The sequence below is a fragment of the Anticarsia gemmatalis genome, chromosome Z (assembly GCF_050436995.1).
Source record: "Anticarsia gemmatalis isolate Benzon Research Colony breed Stoneville strain chromosome Z, ilAntGemm2 primary, whole genome shotgun sequence".
In the NCBI taxonomy this organism is placed as follows: Eukaryota; Metazoa; Arthropoda; class Insecta; order Lepidoptera; family Erebidae; genus Anticarsia; species Anticarsia gemmatalis.
The window spans coordinates 8779131-8797440 of NC_134776.1; the positions used below are offsets into that span (position 1 = coordinate 8779131).

The window sequence follows — 18310 nt, forward strand, 5'->3', positions numbered from 1 at the left end:
CATCATATCAGCTGAAATTCCTGATCCAGTCACTGATCCCCATCTACACGACATTGTGACGACGCAGATGGTGCATGGACCGTGCGGTGCTTTGAATCCATTATCGCCTTGCATGGCTGATGGAAAGTGCACAAAACGATATCCGCGACCGTTAGTTGCTGAAACAGTCACAGGGCACGATGGATATCCAGTTTATCGTCGGCGTTCAAAAGAAGATAATGGTCGAACTATTAAAGTCAAAGTTCAAAATCAAGAGATTGAGATCGGAAATGAATTCATTGTACCATATTGCCCGCTGCTATCACGAATTTTCGAAACACATGCAAACGTTGAGAGTTGTCATTCGGCCAAATCAATCAAATATTTGTGCAAGTACGTCACAAAAGGCAGCGACATGGCTGTGTTTGGTATTGCGTCGGAAAATGCGAATGACGAAATCAGCAACTTCCAAATGGGCAGATACGTCAGTACTAATGAAGCACTGTGGCGATTATTGTCATTTCAAATTCATGAAAGATATCCCACAGTTGTACATTTAGCAGTGCATTTGGAAAATGGCCAAATAGTTTACTTCACTAAGGCTAATGCCGCACAACGAGCTGAGAGACCACCATCGACAACATTGACTAGCTTCTTTTCAATGTGTGAAACAGATCCATTCGCAGCGACGCTGATGTACGTTGAAATGCCCAAGTATTACACTTGGAATCAATCAACAAAGAAATTCCAACGTCGCAAACAAGGCACCCCAGTTCCAGATTGGCCACAGGTGTTTTCCTCTGATGCACTAGGTCGTATGTATACTGTTCATCCTAGAAATGATGAATGTTTTTATTTGCGACTGCTGTTGGTAAATGTACGTGGACCAAAATCATTTGCGCATTTGAAAACTGTGAATGGCCACCAATGCCAAACATATCGAGAAGCATGTCAACTATTGGGTTTGCTGGAGAACGATTCTCATTGGGATTTAACACTTGCCGATTCAGTTGTTTCATCAAATGCGTACCAAATACGAACGCTGTTCGCAATTATCATCACCACATGTTTTCCTTCACAACCAATGCAGTTATGGAACAAATACAAAGACGACATATGTGAAGATATCTTGCATCGTTTGCGCATTCAAACGAATAATCCTGACATGCAAATAACCGATGAAATCTACAATGAAGGATTGATTCTGATTGAGGATCAATGCTTGACTATTGCAAACAAGCTACTGATTGAAGTAGGAATGATTGCGCCAAATCGATCGATGCACGATGCATTCAACCAAGAATTAAATCGAGAGCTGCAATACAATGTTGATACATTTCAGGTATTTGTTCAAAATAATGTGCCGTTACTGAATGAACAGCAAAAACAAGTATACGAAACATTAATACAAGCGGTGGACAATAATACTGGTGGTCTATTCTTCCTGGACGCACCTGGAGGGACAGGGAAAACATTTGTCATTTCATTGATTTTGGCCACTATTCGATCAATATGTGACATAGCTTTGGCGTTAGCATCATCTGGAATTGCGGCGACTCTTCTAGATGGCGGTCGTACTGCACATTCTGCGCTTAAGTTGCCACTCAATTTAAACACAATTGATACTCCAACATGCAATATTTCCCGATCCAGTGCAATGGCAAAATTGTTGATGCAATGCAAGCTCATTGTTTGGGATGAGTGCACAATGGCACATAAGAAATCACTTGAAGCACTTAACTTGACACTGAAGGATCTTCGGCGAAATAACAACATCTTTGGCGGCTTGATGATATTGTTGGCAGGCGATTTCAGGCAGACTTTGCCAGTAATTCCCCGTGGAACGCCTGCAGATGAATTGAATGCTTGCCTGAAAGCATCACCTTTATGGAATAACGTAAAAACATTATCGCTAACCATTAATATGAGAGTTCAACTTCAAAATGATCAAAGTGCTGCACAATTTTCCAAACAATTGTTAGCTGTTGGAAATGGAAAAGTCCCAGTTGATGCGACATCTGGATTAATTACTCTTACCAACGACTTTTGTCGATTTGTAGACTCTCAATTAGCTCTTATTGAAAATGTTTTTCCAAACATTAGTGAGAATTATCAGAATTATGCTTGGTTAAGTGAACGAGCAATTCTTGCCGCAAAGAATAATGATGTACACGCACTGAATTTCACCATTCAATCAAAAATAGCAGGCGATTTGGTGACATACAAATCCGTTGATTCTATAACAAATCTCGATGAAGTAGTAAATTATCCGACGGAGTTTTTGAACTCTCTGGAGTTACCAGGATTTCCACCACATAACTTGCAACTCAAAGTTGGTACAGTTATTATGATATTGCGTAATTTGAATCCACCGCGACTTTGCAACGGTACTCGACTTGCGGTAAAAAGACTTATGTCGAATTTGATTGAGGCAACCATCATTAACGGAAAGTACGCAGGTGAAAATGTATGTATTCCTCGAATACCAATGATTCCGACCGATCTTCCGTTTGACTTCAAACGATTACAATTTCCAGTTCGCCTTGCGTTCGCAATGACAATTAACAAGTCGCAAGGCCAATCGCTTAGTGTTTGCGGGATAAATTTAGAGAATCATTGTTTTTCACATGGACAGTTATACGTTGCGTGTTCACGAGTTGGTAAACCATCCGCTTTGTTTGTGTTAACGTCAGACCAAAAAACAAAAAATGTGGTTTACCAAAGAGCACTTCAATGAATCTTCGAATAATTTGCGGACACGTATAACGCTTCGATTCAGTATTTACTTTGGATTCACTTTCATATACTTAGAGAAGTTCAACTAAATGACACTTCATTTTTGTATTCAAAATGAATTCATTACTGTTGTGAAATGCAATATTTTTTTCCTTTTCAAATATAAAACATAAAAAAATGTTTCTTCATCTCTTAATCACAAAACGAAATGTTACATAAAACGAAGCCATTTGGTGGCGAAACGGAGTTCGCCGGGTTTGCTAGTCAATTTCTAAATTTTCTAAATTTGGCAACACCAACTGACTCATTGACTGACAGGAGGTAGAGCTAGAGAGGGTGTGTTGAATGTATGTGAATTCTAAATAATTTATTGAATTCTCTACACCATATTCGTACTTAAGTATTGAGTAATGAAAATATGCCTATTCTTCGAACAACGTGGAAAACGCTATCAGTTTATCAATTACATGTGGTACGTAATTTATTTTAGTATTGATACGTATATTTTTTTGTTCAATAAAAAATTCTGTCTTTTTACTGCGCTGTTTTACATTTTTATTTTACTTAAAAATTCTAAACCAGTGAAAACATTATTCTTTGATGTACGCACTAAAGTTATAACTAGTATAAAATGTAACTAACAATATTTATGTATATATTGAGCAGATATTTGATGTAGAGCTTGATTTTAAATTACTGTAACAAATGTTTTCTATTATGGTTTTACATACATAAATAAATCACCCCTTTTTCCTATAGGGGTAAGCAAACAAAAAAATTGTTTCTATTTACTAAATATACATCTATTTATGTAATCTGTTGAAATTGAGAGCAATTAAAAATAAAAATAAATATTAATCAGAAACTATTGAACACCATGTAGAATATGAAGAATAATAATATTCTGGAAAGGCATTCGCAGCACCTTATATAATTTTATTAAGATCGTTTTGTAAATTTAATTTTATATATCCTGCCACTTCTATCAGCTAACTGTATGGCCATATTAAAGTTTATTTATTTTTTCAATAACACTTCAGTAGATAAATAAAAGAAATTAATCATGATAATTCTGTAATAAAGAGTATTTCTTTACTGCTACGTTTTAGAAACCTGATTAGTCTAATTGTTTGGTTGCCGAATGTTGTTACTACATTTTAACTTATAATCAAGATTGGACGTAGTTACGCAAACAGGAACCAACACACATATTGCATCGATGCGTTAAGTTTAATCGTTTCGAAGCATTTAATCCTTTCAAAAATGAAAATGGTTTCTGTTTATCCACTGAAACATACAGGTACAACAGCGTCTCTTGTGAAATGAACCCATTTTAGCCAAAATATCTAGTTCTTCAACTCAAATGATGTTGGTTGGTTCTTGTCTACGTAAATAGGTCCAATGTAATAAGTAAGAATCATCACTTCAAGATTAAATAGTTAAGTAAACATTTATTATGTTCTGCCATTCATTTTTATTATTTAAATTTTTTTTAACTGCTGCACTGTTATGTATTTTTTTTATTTGCTTTGTTGCTCTATCATTTCAGACTGGTGCATACACACTATATAATGTAACATATTATTTAACAATGTTTCATGTCATGTTCTGTTTGGGCTCTTACATTGAAGTGTTATATAGCAAGGTTTAATATTGTGTAGAGTTTTGTAGCATGCATCATATAATGTGTACTCACCATTATTTGTCCAGCTTTTTATTTGCTATATTTTAATAATAAGCTATTACACTCATTTCATTGAAATTATCATGTCACTAATACTGATGTCATATTATAAAGGAAATTAAGTATGTGAACCATTAAATGTGGAATATTTCACAGGTGCAGTAGGACAATAAGGGGGGTTGCAGTTAGGCGAGAGCATCATTCATCCGCTCACCGTTCCAGAAGCAGCAGCAGGTAAGTGTTTATATATTTTGTTATCATTTTTTTTAGGTTTTTCAACAGATGCAAATGAGAAAGCTCATTAATCAACTTGAGTAGCAAAGTATTTACTTATAACAGGTTTTTTTAATTTTCCAATGTAATTTGATTAACTCAAGAGTTACTTTTGCTAGGTCTTAGATTTTTCATCTATCATTGATGATTGGTACCTACATTTATTATAGTCTAGTATTTGTTTATTGAACAGTATAGTAAGATGTATGAATGTTAATGAAGCAAGTTTAAGGATCGTAGTGGCATTCTCTGGTACTACCCCTATGGGATAAAGGCGTGATTTTATGAGTATCTATGGCCACCTGACCCTTAACTTAAGTCTCTACACATATATGTTTCTCTAACTTAATCTGAAGTCCCAGTGCTTCAGATTTACCTCTGCCAGAAACATGTTTAGCAACCAATGAAAAATCTAGACAGCATTGTTTATAAAATTGACCAAGTAAAAAAATATTAGCGCAATGTAAAGGTTATGCTTAAGTAAGCCCATTAAAATATATTATTTTGTTTTCTGGTTTCTGCATACCCCTATGGGATGAAGGCGTGATTTTGTATGTATGAATGTAAATAATCTATTCCATTGTTTAACAATCTTTAAAAACTGTTAAGCCCATAAAACTAAAATTAAAAGTCCAGCTGTCAGGGGCATTTCTTCTCTAAGTAGTTTACCCTGCCTTACCCTATAAAATTTACCAATTAACATGAACAACAAACATTACCATAACATGAACTCATAACTTGCAAAATACTGATGTGTATTTGTAGTAAACACTCTGTTTGTTGTACTATTGAATTCTTCACAGCTCTATAACATATTTTTAGTAGCGTCCGTTCATAATTTTTAATAATTTAATGACTAGACATGAAGGGTCAACTTTAAGTGTGCCTTCTGAAGCCTGGAATCTATAAAATTATATTATTTTATAAGTTTACGTGACCCATCTATTTGCTGACCGCGTTATTGGTTGACTAGTTTTGTTGATCGCTTCCCGATGATTGCAGTTAGTTTAAAGCCTCTACGACCTCTGGTTACATGTTTCAGTCACCAATACTGACGTTGAATGATTTGAATGTAAATGAGAATAATATTTACAAAGGTTAGATCTACGCCGAAAGGTTAAGTCATTCATCTTTTCGAAATACAACAGTGTCCCACATTGTTGCAAAGTATTTCTTATGTTACAGTGAGACATTCTTACAAAGATGAGACTAACGTGAAAGACAAGTAACGTTACGCGCGCCTAACCGCATGAGGTGTATTATCACACAGGCGTAGTACAAATTTTACGCCACGGGGCTGCGAAGCATGCATAGCGTCGGGCAAAGTTGTCCGCGTACAATCATTGTCGCTATTAAGTAGGTGCTCATCAGGGTTACCTAGTCGCCATATTATTATTGATTATACCTTGTCGCACAAATGATCGATTTAAACTTGTTGAGTTTCTGTTGTTCCGTTAATGATACACTATCTCCTATTAATCAAAAGTGCAGCAGTGTATAATTCTCTTTATGGATGGCGAGACATTATGCCAACGGATGTGTTCTGTGAGTGTTTATTTATTTACTTGGGGAAAACAAACAGTTACACGTACACACTTTTCTTAATGAAATGAGTGTTTCCTACAACAACGGAGCTTCTTCTACTACGCAAGTGTTAAGGCTAATAAATTGAGATATATCTTTTTCACTTCTTGAATACAAATAATACCCTCCCAATATTTTTTTGAGTTCCTGAAGTCATTATAGCTAATGCTACCATAACCAAAGATATAAGAGCAATTTCAATTTCATAGTAATTGAATAGACTTGCATAACATCATCAGTATCATAATATTGTTCCAAGTTAACATGCTACTACTCTAACTTGTTTTGAACTCAGACTTGGCTGACCAACTGTTGTGTTTGTTGACAACGAGCGGGAGTGCGAAACCTATTTTTTGCGAGTCCAGCAATGTACACGAGGTTCGGCACAAATACCACTTTGAGGCCATCAATCTGCGGACTAGCGGTGTCAGTGTTGCATGGGTACTTCACTAAACTTGTACCTATGGCACTGTGCAACTGGTTGTTTACGCCTCGAACATACATCTATACTGTCTAGTCCCCATTCACTCTGCCATGAAAAGGCCTAACCCTTTACACTACAGACAATACTGGCCTGTGTTCTAATACAATGATCATTTAAAATTAACTACTTGTCTGAAATGGCCATCTTACTCATCTATTTGACGTTGGCTAGAGATTGTTGAGCCTTTAATAATTACGCAAAGTGGAAAAGCTTGTCTATAGATATCGAATGATTGAATGACTCGAAATGTCGTTTCTTGTATCGTCAATTCGTCACGACTTGCAAAGACTGCTGATCTTTAGTGTATGTCTGTGAAGACAATTAATTTCACTGTATGTTTTATTTTAAACAGCTATTTCTATAAGAGCAATTTTGTGTCTCGGGGTCTTTTATAAACTTGAGATCCGAAGAAACTGTTTGTGACCCACACTTATATTTTTTCCCTCTATGTGGAAATCGAAAATACGGCCTCGGGACGCAGCATAATGGTCATCCTAATAACTCTAAAATTTTAATTAGTGTCACTTAAAACACTAAAGATATTGTTTCGCATTTCATTTTAATTCGAACAGTTATTGTGATACTAACGAACAAATTTCCTCATTTCACGTAATGATTGTATTGGTCGTGTATTAAAACTTTTGATCCTGCAACAAAAGTGTTCGATTAAAGCAAAAATGCGCGAGTAATGCGACGCTGTTTCGAGAAAATACAATTCATTCATACATTGAAATAGTCTTTTCGAACCGACGTTCATGCGCCGCGATTTGCTGCGTTGCGGCGAAGTAATACGCTCACGTTAAATACATGAAAACGCTTTACGTCCTTAACGAATGAAATGCTGTTCAATTACTCTTTGAATGTAAATGTTCTGTACCTTTGTGTCATTGTTGTTTAAACAAAGTTTACATACTCTTTACAATGTGAAATAAAACTTAGGCCGACGATACATTATATAATTTTTAATAGAAAATATGTATATGAAGTTTAGTCAGAAGTCGTCGACTAACTGTTTTGTTGTCATGAAATCGTCACAAACCTATGTCTGGACGAAACAGTTAGATTGATTTGAAAATTGTACACATGCGGTAGGCCTTACGTTTACAATAAGTGTTATTTGCAAACTTCAAACCGTACAGCATTTACTTAATAGTACAGTTTAGTTCAGATAGAGTCATTACTGGCAGTAAAGCGATATTTTAACAAATATCTCATGCATACCATTATGGTTTGTAATATCATACGGTTAATGTTTGTAGTAAATTATCTCTATTGAATAAAACGATACTTATTTTACAAGTCAAAATTAACTTTCTAGAGCCTAAAATGTACCGTCTTTTTTAGGGTAGACAAAAAAGACTAAGGGCGCAAGTGGTGTAAGTAAAGTGTTAAAAATCAATTATAAAAGAGGTGTAGTTCTTTGTAAAACCTTAAACCTACCTGTTACAGGTTTGTCAAATTATAAGGACAAGCTTATTTAGTTATTTATATTGGTGTGAACATTGATCGCGCGTAATCGTATTTGAATTACTACTGATGAGTTATGACGTGCCGGTGCAAATCTAGACAGCGTCTAGCCGTTACTGGAACTCAAACCATTACTCATTACTTGCGTTCGTAATAAGATGATAGTATAGGGTACATAAAATATTGATGATGGTTCTTAATGAATGTAGAGTTTTGTTTCATTTAATATTAGTTGTAGTGTATTTGTGCTTTTTTGAATATCAAATGGTACCAATTCTCTTGGATAGTCAATTCTATTTTATAGGTAACTGATAACTTTTAAAAGATCACTAAGTATTATACAATTCTATAATATTGATAGCAAGTAATAATTGTAGAAAAAGTCGGAGTCACTCCAAGAGAACAGAAAATGCCATCTAAGTAGGTAGTATAGTGCATTTTAGACATTACAACCCGTTCACATGACAAGCCTTAAAAGCGCTTTTACAACTACTTACAAATATTTTATTCAAGCCTAAACGGGCTCTAAATTTACGCAACAAAAGTTTGATTGTTTGATTATGATACTGTTTTCAGATACGCGAAGTATGCATTAATTATAATATTATGGTCCATTTGATGAGTTCAAATAACTAGGGCATGTTGGTTTGACTAATGAAATTGTTAATTAATTGAGTGCTCTAGTGGTCAAATATCGTCAATTTATCACATGATGTAATGTAATTCTGATGGCTTTGCATATAATTATAGCAAAGTTATAGCATGTTGAATTTGCTATGGAAAAAATACATCATACCTGAGAACTATTGAGAAGTATGAATAATGACAAGTTGATATAGGCTAATCCTACCTTACGCTACCTTTATCATTTGCATTAGATAAATACGGGCCAATGATGATGATTATGATGATGATGTTGATGATATAGGCGAAGGTTAATTATTGTTTAAACGTACTTTATCACTATTCACAAAATCACGCCTTCCCCATAGGGGTAGGCAAAGACCAGAGAACGACACTTGGTACGATCCTTGCCTTGCATTGATGCCCCGTATCCTATTGTTTAAACTTCATGATCTAATTATAATAATATAGCAACTAACCATAAGTTGTTTACTTGGGAATTGGTTTTTTCGATTTGTTAATACAGCACACTTTGGTATAAAAGTATCACTAGAATAAACACACTAGCAAAAGTCTAAACGCATATCATACAGTTAGTAAGAAATAGTCACGCTCACATTTTCCTCTGGAATGGGCCTGAAATGGTAGATTTGGTGCACTTCTGATCGAATAAGTCATGAAATTGCGCATAGTTTAACCCTTGTCGATGTTAACCTGGAATTTTTCCATATCATCTGAGATAAATAGTTGCAGATTTACAGATGATAGTAGTTTTGCATAATATGCTCATTTTACCTCAAATGAGGGATCTTTATACTAGCGGTTTATTGCCTCTTCGGTCTCTTTTCCGGATTATGAACTATGTCAAATTTACTTCAATCCAACAGCTGAGCCTTTCTTCTATATACACAAATTGGTTAGGAGTTTCTGAATTGTTATTGTCTGAAAATATGAAATACAGCAATTTAATTAGATAATTGCGTTTGTTTATCAAACATCGAACTGTTGATATAACTTTATGAATTTATATTAATTATCGTTTGTTTCTGTACCATCAAGCCAGCCAATTAGTTTGCATTTATGGACAATCTGTTGCACGGCCCGTTAGACTTATGATTTGGACGTTGTTTAAGAGTCGCGTCCAGCAATGTGCAGTCACTAGAATGCATCGAAATATGTAATTGGGCTTGAATATTTACCGCGTCAACAGTTTGTGTCATAACTAATTGCTTTTCCTTTTTCCTATTATCTACATCACGTGTGGACGAATAAATTTGTTTATTTATCAACTATGCTTACATTTATAAAAAATGTAGTAACGATATAATTTTAGATTCCTACGCTTTATCAGGTTTTCGATGGCTATACTTTTCATTACAAATGTTCATTGTTATAACATCATAAGTTAGAGTAGGCGAAAGAGGTTAGGTATTGGGATTCCGTATCGTCCGTATCCTAATATTTTTAGATCTCAATTGACAACGATTTGAAAGCCTCTATGCTGTATATTGTTTTCTCCTTTAGATTATAGTAATTAACACGTTATGTCAAACAGCAGTGTTCTGAATAATGACCACCAATTTGACTAGCTATCAACTGAGATACGTGATGAGCCCTCTGATTATGAACTAAATAACACTTCACTCTGAACTTACGATTATCGCAAACGCCACTCAGTCAAGGGCTTCATAAAATATATCCAACGATTTACAGAACATTTTCCATTTTATATAAAATTTAATTTAACTACGTGTTTTTTCTTATTTCAATTTCCGATTCAATCAAGTTGGATGCTACCTACGGCTCCATCTAGGGTAACTGTCTATTTTCGTAGTGTTGAGGCAATTGAGGCAAACGTTAACGTTATCTGGTTAAATCTAATTCAAATCTGTTTTCGTGAAGTAGTGCATCGGTGCTAGATGGCATTTGATGGATTGTTTGTATTATTTCTCTTCATCACATTAGCGATCCTGGACCGTATGTTATTATGCTCGAGTTACTATTCTATTTTTACTCTCTGCTTAGATTTATTTCCCGTAAAGGCCGCACAGTGAGTTGGTAAACTTTAAAGAACAAAGTGGAAATGCTCTCGAGTACACAGTAGGTTTCCTAATCGCTTAGTGTGCGCAGCGAGCTTTTGTTTTACCTGAAACCATATAAACTATCCGAAGGCTCGTGTAGGTTTAATATACGATAAGTTTATTTATGTTTACTGTAATAGGTATTAATAAATACATTATTTTTGAGAAGTTTAACTAAAAGCACATTGATACGTAGAAGTGAAATATTGTCTCTTTTATAGTTACTTTATGTAACTGTCAATGTTGAAATGATTATGGTTAAAGCAGATGATCTTGAACTTTTGTCTCATTTGGAGTTTTAGTTATTGCAAATTTGGAAGCTATTATTTTTATGTCACAATACCCTTTTTTCAATCCCAGCCTTAGAACTGTTCAAATATTACAGAAAAACACTTCAAATTTAAATTCAAACAATTGTATGCAGATAGCTAATTAAACATCTATTATAAATTCTACGCTAGTACAATATTCCTATCGGTTACAAAAAATAAGTTCTCATAATACAATATTGTATATGACAAAATTAAATGTATTTGTTATATGACAAGTTAACAGATTACCTCACATTAAAAACGCTTAAGTACTTGACATAAAGCGATATCAGCCATAGGCATTTTCACTCGTACAAAGCACACTACTAACTTTTCACGTCGCTTGGAAGAAACAAAGGTCTAATATTAAATCCAACAAGACCTGACACAAAACAATAAAACGTGTCCTGATCTTCAATACTTATTGCCGGCAATTTTCAAAGAAATTGAAAATTACTTCGCTCTGCGCACTTGAAGTTTGATTAGTTCTATCGGCGTTTCTATATTTTATTTCTCTCGTTCCTTGTTTGTACTGTCTTGTGACAATGTTTCTATAGACTCAGTTCGTGATGTTCACAAAGCATGAAGGATTTACTGGCTGGTTCGTTTTGCTACTGCGTTGCCCAGTATTATGGTGGCTTACAAGCTTAACTATTAATATATAGTTAATTGCATCTTACATTTATATGTACCGGTAGCATACATTTTAATAAAAAGTTTTGTTTTAAATTGATACGAAACGAGCTGCCGTCTGCGACGTAGTTTGCGTGCAAGTTGATTATCCCGTTATTTCAGGTCTCGTGGGATTTTTAAAAAGTCCTATTTATACCAAAACACCTGCTATAGAAGCTCAGTCTCATTGCAAGTTATAGTGTCAAATATAAGGTGGCATTTTCTGGAAAGAATTATTCGAATTTCCTTTTGCCTATATAATTTTGAAATCAACTGTTTAGATTTCTTTTTTGTAATTTTGGAGTACTTGTCTTTTAAAATACATAAAAGACAGATATTTTATAATTTCTGACAAGGTATTTTTACGTCTACTTTCTAGGTACTTTTTTGGCAGCAAGAATAAAAAATAACGTCTTACAAACTTTTGTCCTCAATTTCAACTTTGTAAAAAATGATTTTCTTAAAACACTGATATCCGCTACTATTTATTTCTAATCATCCGTTCCTAGTCCCGTTGTTTCACACATCAGCATAAACCAAATACGCATTTTCATAGCCAATTGAGTAGAAATTTTTGAAAATCTTTTCTTAACGGATATAATCTCCACATTAACTATTTCTCAGTTTCAAAGTTTATATTCTTCTACTGATATTTCTTATTTATTGGTCGAGTAGTTTTGTTATTAAATAGTAAGTATCCTCTAATGTACTTAGTATATCTATAGTTGCGTAATGGAAAAACACACATTCTCTTTTTTAAAACATTTAACATAGTTAACGTTCCGCCGTCCATACTCTCCTTTAAGTACACGTCTGCTTTTTTAATGCTATTGTGTACTTTCGCTCTGGGGCTAAACACAAAGAGAAGACCAAATTTAATCAACCTTTTACAATTTTCATGAACGCATCATGCACTTTTGGTGCCCACTCCAACGTTACTACACTAGTAATGGAAAAGCTTTTAACCGGTGCTTCGACATCAAAAAAACAACACGCTTAATCAATATCAGGTATACATCTATCAATACAGGGTACGACGACGAGGAAAACACCTAGTGTATCTTGACAGCGTAGCAATCAATAGACTTAAATGATATGGCAGTATCTTTGCTTTGTGAGCATCTTATTGTACGATATAACTTATTATTTTCAATGAAATTTAATTAACAAAAGAAAATAATATCATCAGAAAGTCGTCAGCGGAAATAAGAATGACATACCAGATAAAGATATCGGTGGTTTGAATTTATTGATCACATATGCTTGCCGAAATAACGACAAATTGGATCCCACCTACTGGGAGACGGCGGCGAGGTAGACCCCGTAGAACATGAAAACGAGCTTGACACCTTCAACCCAGAAGGGAATCAGTTCGCTGGAGACGAATTCGCTACCGTGAAAACTTAGGGGAGGCCTTTGCCTAAGAGTACGGCAATACAGCGTATAATAATGATAAATGCACTTGAGCCGATCTTGATATTACGAATCAGTTACTAGAAATTTTGAAGAGGTTTTTTTCTAAAAGTTTCAACTGCTGCTAAGCCAGAAATAATCTGAAAAACACGCATTGAAGAATAATATCCTCAACTGTCAACTTTACTGCCGACAACGTATCTATGAATTTTCTTTCTTAAAAATCAGTTACAGGTCCAATATGTATTACATACGCATATACTAATTATATTACTAAACGAGCAAGGATCACATAAAGATTACGAACGGAGTTACGTCCTCTGTTTGTAAAAGTATTAAATCAAATGATTATGTTGTTGGTATAAACATATTGACTGAAAGGAAACTACGAGTACTTAAGTCTTAAAATTTTTGGATTGATACTATCTTTTGATATAATTATATTCAGGACTTAGACTTGAGGATGCACAAAGTACGTCACTCAAGTGTAAACTAATAGGCTAAACTGTTAACTGCTCTATTATCCTGTGGCTAGTTCCATTTCAACCACGGAATTACGTGATCCACACAAATTAAATCAGACTAGGAAACCGAATGCTGTTGTGCTCGTAACTGCCCACAGGCAATTTATTACTATAAAGTGATGCGATACTCGTCGTTATGTGCTTCATTACAATTCTGGCCTAGAGATTTGGCGTTAGCTCATTGGGTTTAGACACCGGTAGATACTTAGTAGGTTATCGCAATTAAATGTGACAAGTCTATATGTTATCAGCAATCCCTGTAAAAAGTCATAAACATGAAAAGCATTAAATTAATACTCAGTTAATGGTAGGTTTTTTAAATATTATTTCCAATATATCTTTTAATAACGGCCACTCCTTGGTAAAGATCCGTTTTCTTACTGGCGTAAGATGATAAATTTTCGCAGCAAGCTCTTAATAATTATCAAGCGTGCGAATCGATGTGAATCGTCGCGGAGGGGGCTTGAAGACGTGAGGGGGCCGCGTTTGCGGTGCGGGGTGGCGAGGGACGCCGCGGCACCGCGCAAGTCGCCGTTCGTATCGACCGCCCCGGATGTGCATTGCAATGCCGCCGGAGAGATCAGGCGACCCACCTACTCGCGGAACACCACGACACCGTTTGGGTAGAACATTCGAAGCCAATAGTATGCTTCTGCAACCAACCGGTGTGTCGATGCTGTCTGTCACCATCTTCCGTTTTATTTGTCGCCGACACATACTGCGATATGGTTGCTCCGCTTTATGCCCGGTCGAATGCAGGCTTCAACTGTTCCTATTATCAGGTGCAGGTGCTCAACTGACACATTATCTCTTATTCTCTAGGGTCAAACAGCATACGCTTTCTTATCTTTGTAATTTGTAAAAATGATCTCTTTTAACCTGCTTTCTACCTTATATGCCCTTCAAGAATTCGTGCGTAATAACATTTTGTTGCCACAATAATGTTTCTCCACTTATACAATGTACTGTATAGTCAAGGTTTTTTGGCATGGTTTTCGTTTTTGAAAAAAATAATTTTAGGTTCAAATAAGTGTATTTAAAACGATTAATTCAACAATCTTTTGTAATATATTATAATAACACTCTCTAAATACACATGTTCATTGAAATTAATAGTAAGTATCAAAAGCTGACTCAAGAGATACTGTAGAGTATATCAAGTCTACGAAGTATTATTAGTATCGTGACGATAAGCCTCTTACTGTAACATCAAGTTAGGCAGCAAAATCGAGGTAAATTCCAACCCCCAATGTGATGTCCTTTGACATGTCATCTGATTGGGTTTGCTTTACAGTTAATCGAATTATGCTAGCTAATGAATGCGTCTCGCTTCAGACTGGATGCGTTAGCATTGCTGTTAGGACTTAATTGAAAATGGAATATCGTGGATGCCCATTGCCCAGGTAGTTTGCTTAGTATTATGTATGATACTAGTTATGTTTATTCATGGAGGACCCCGCGCCGGAACTCTGGGAGGGAGTATCTATTTCCGATGGTGGTCGGTCAATGACACTGATCCGGAACCATAGTTGAACGGTTTGGTGGGGTGCAGCCTTTAACAATTGGCACTCATCTTCAACTACACGCGTCATGTGTATTCACAAGTTCATTTCACATTTTTTGTTGATCGAGTTTTTTCGAAGATTTTTCGACTGGGCTGTAATTAATAGGATTAAAAGTATATAACCCATTATATGCACATCACAGAACAATGTCAATGTTTCGGTTATTAAGGGTGTTATGGAGTAACCTGACTACATTAATAAAATTACATCTAAATATCTCTTACGTACTTACGATCCCTTTAGTTCCACATTCTTTGGACCCTATAATAAACGCTCATAGCTAGTGACTGGTGAAACGATACGGGCCCGACCGTTTTTAAGGATACTATTATTTAAATAAAAACATCGCAATTTAAAAATAAAGGATTATCTTAGATAAAAGTATGTAAAAATATAAACGCAAATACCTACCGTTAAATTCAATGTTTTTAAATAAACTACAAAAAATAAATAATTTGAATTAATGTTCAATGGAATTCGACGGGTTCAACGCCACTATAGCGGGATGTAACCATTCCAGATTGCACAAGGCATGCCTGTCGCAGGGCGCAGCCTCTCGGAATGTGCAGTAGCATCCGTACCTCATTGTAATAAGAATTTGGCGCGTAAAAAGCTGGCCACTCTTCCGAGAAATGGGCCTGTAAGAAAGGTCTTCTCAGAAGGACCGAACAGACGATGTTGTTGAATTGGTGCGTGAAAGTTAACTCAATATTTGTATGCAGCTTTTTGTTTACTATAATAAGATAATTAAATGGCAATATTGACGAGACAAATACTAGTGGTGACACATTTATTTTAGTCACTTCTTCAATAACACATTATCTACCTAATGTCAATCCCTGGCTTAATTCGAATTCCTAATTGAAAGTAGCATTTTCTTCTAAAAATCTTATTATTATTAATTGCTAACAGTAACGAAATAAGTAACATGACACTGCTTTTGTTAGAAAATAACAGCATTGGCCACTTGGACTTTCATGCTTCTTAACAAAGTTAAAGTTGTAAGTTGCTTGCGTACACTGTATTTGTAAAGTCCTAACAGGATTAATATTTTCTGCAGAATTGTTTTGCGAAGTTGTTTGTCCTTTTAATAAATTTTGATGAAATTCTCGTATATAATCGTTATACTGGATATTGAATCCTTGAGACTCGAGTCGAGAGGTGCGAAGCTTTGTTGAGTATTATTTGTTCGATGACTTCAGCGCTTTTTTCAATATTCAACTTATTGAAAAATCTTAATTTGTCCTTCGTGGTAGAGTCGGGTAGGAACTGGATAGATTTATACATTTAAGTTTAATTCTAGACTTCGCGCAGTAGTCGTAGTGTGTTAAGTGCGTAGCTTAAAAGGACGCGTTCACAGGGCGAGTATATAGATACGGCTAGCGTCGACACTGGACGCAGCTCGTAGTTGGCCATAATGCCGTTGTTTAGTAATCGAGAAGCGCGCGCGGCAGGCGGCGCGGGCGCGTTTCTTTTTTGTCCCCCGCGGATTCCATTGCCCCATGTCCAACCTGTAAGTCCGGCAGTTTGCCGAGCGTTGACCGCACGCCTTGCCACGAAGCGCAAAGCCGTTGGACAACCTACGGCGGACGCTTTCGATAGCTCCCGTAAACTTATAAACGTTGAAAATATATTGAATCGCCGTGTTTCCCTATCAACAACTTAAATACGGCTTTTAAGTAGCTTTTTTGCAATATTGCCTTCAAATCGACCGCTTATTCCAGATAAAGTTTCTTTAAGACGCCTGAGCTGGTGTTTCTTTAAAGTAAAGATTTTAGTATTTTAATAACTTTTTGTACTAGGGTGCTTAATTTAATGTAATTTTCTCTATCTTTGTATTTTATTAATATAACATTTTAAATCTTTATGAACAGCTTACTATGTATGCGTGTAGTATACAATACGTAAAACTGTAGTAAACAAATATTCGTCACAAACAACAGTAAGTAATTTGTCAATTTGAGGTGACACCTGGAGGGGCATTAATCATGGATGATGTCATACTACATCTGTCATTAGCCCAGGCTACCACTTTATCTTTCATAAACTGTTTCAATTGTTATAAAAAATCCACCTACGCATACAAGTTCCAACTATACACAATGACTTACCATACTGCATATAGAAATCAGACTAAACACTGCAGCCGGCCAGCCGCGCAACCCCTACGTAGAGGTCACAAGAAGTAATTCTTAGTATTTGTTCATCATTAAAAACGAATATGCGTCCTTAATTACACGAGTATATTCAAGTAATCATCTTCTTATTCTATAATTAAGTGCAACATCATCTTTTCTTTTTAAATAACAATGAGTTTTCGGTCGAGTATAGTATAGTAAAACTAATGAGAATGAGTGTGAGGCTCATTTTAGGTCACAAACGTGCGTATATTTTCTAACTGTCAGTAACCGCTAATATGTACTGTGAGTATGTGGGTGTGTGCGAGATAATGACGACATGTTCTACTGGTGACAGTTACTAATCTGAAAAAGGTTAAAATACTACTGTTATACAGATTCGCTTCTTTTGTCCATTCATCTTGTCTCTATTATATGACGCCGCCACTGTTTATTTTCCTAAATTCTCCCAGAATTTCTCTATTTACCATTTTATTTCTGTATTTATTTTTATTTCAATAGTAACTTGGCCAAATAAGTAGGTAAATACTTTGCTACTTTTTAAAATCATTACATATAATAAATGGTTTAGCGTGTAAGTCATTGAAATTGAAAGTAGTTTATTTATGTTATTAAAAACGTATTAGGTCTTCCTTTTTTATTCGGTAAATTTCAGTGTAAGTCATTTAGTTTAGTAGTACTTTTATTGATTGTTAAATAACAATGTAGTGTACACCACAACTGTTAGCATTTCCGAGATAAGATTATTAAAGGAGTAAGCAGGGGATAAAGCAGA

At 35.3% G+C, this 18310-nt stretch overlaps 1 long non-coding RNA gene across 1 annotated transcript in view; it reads left to right on the top strand.

Annotated features, from left to right (window-relative positions):
• Positions 1-1477: 1477 nt before the first annotated feature.
• LOC142986538 (uncharacterized) overlaps positions 1478-18310 on the top strand; it is a 62625-nt gene continuing 45792 nt past the window's right edge. The window contains exons 1-2 of the long non-coding RNA XR_012960393.1: positions 1478-3187; positions 4556-4633. This is a non-coding gene — a long non-coding RNA (uncharacterized LOC142986538). The remainder of the gene's footprint in view (positions 3188-4555; positions 4634-18310) is intronic.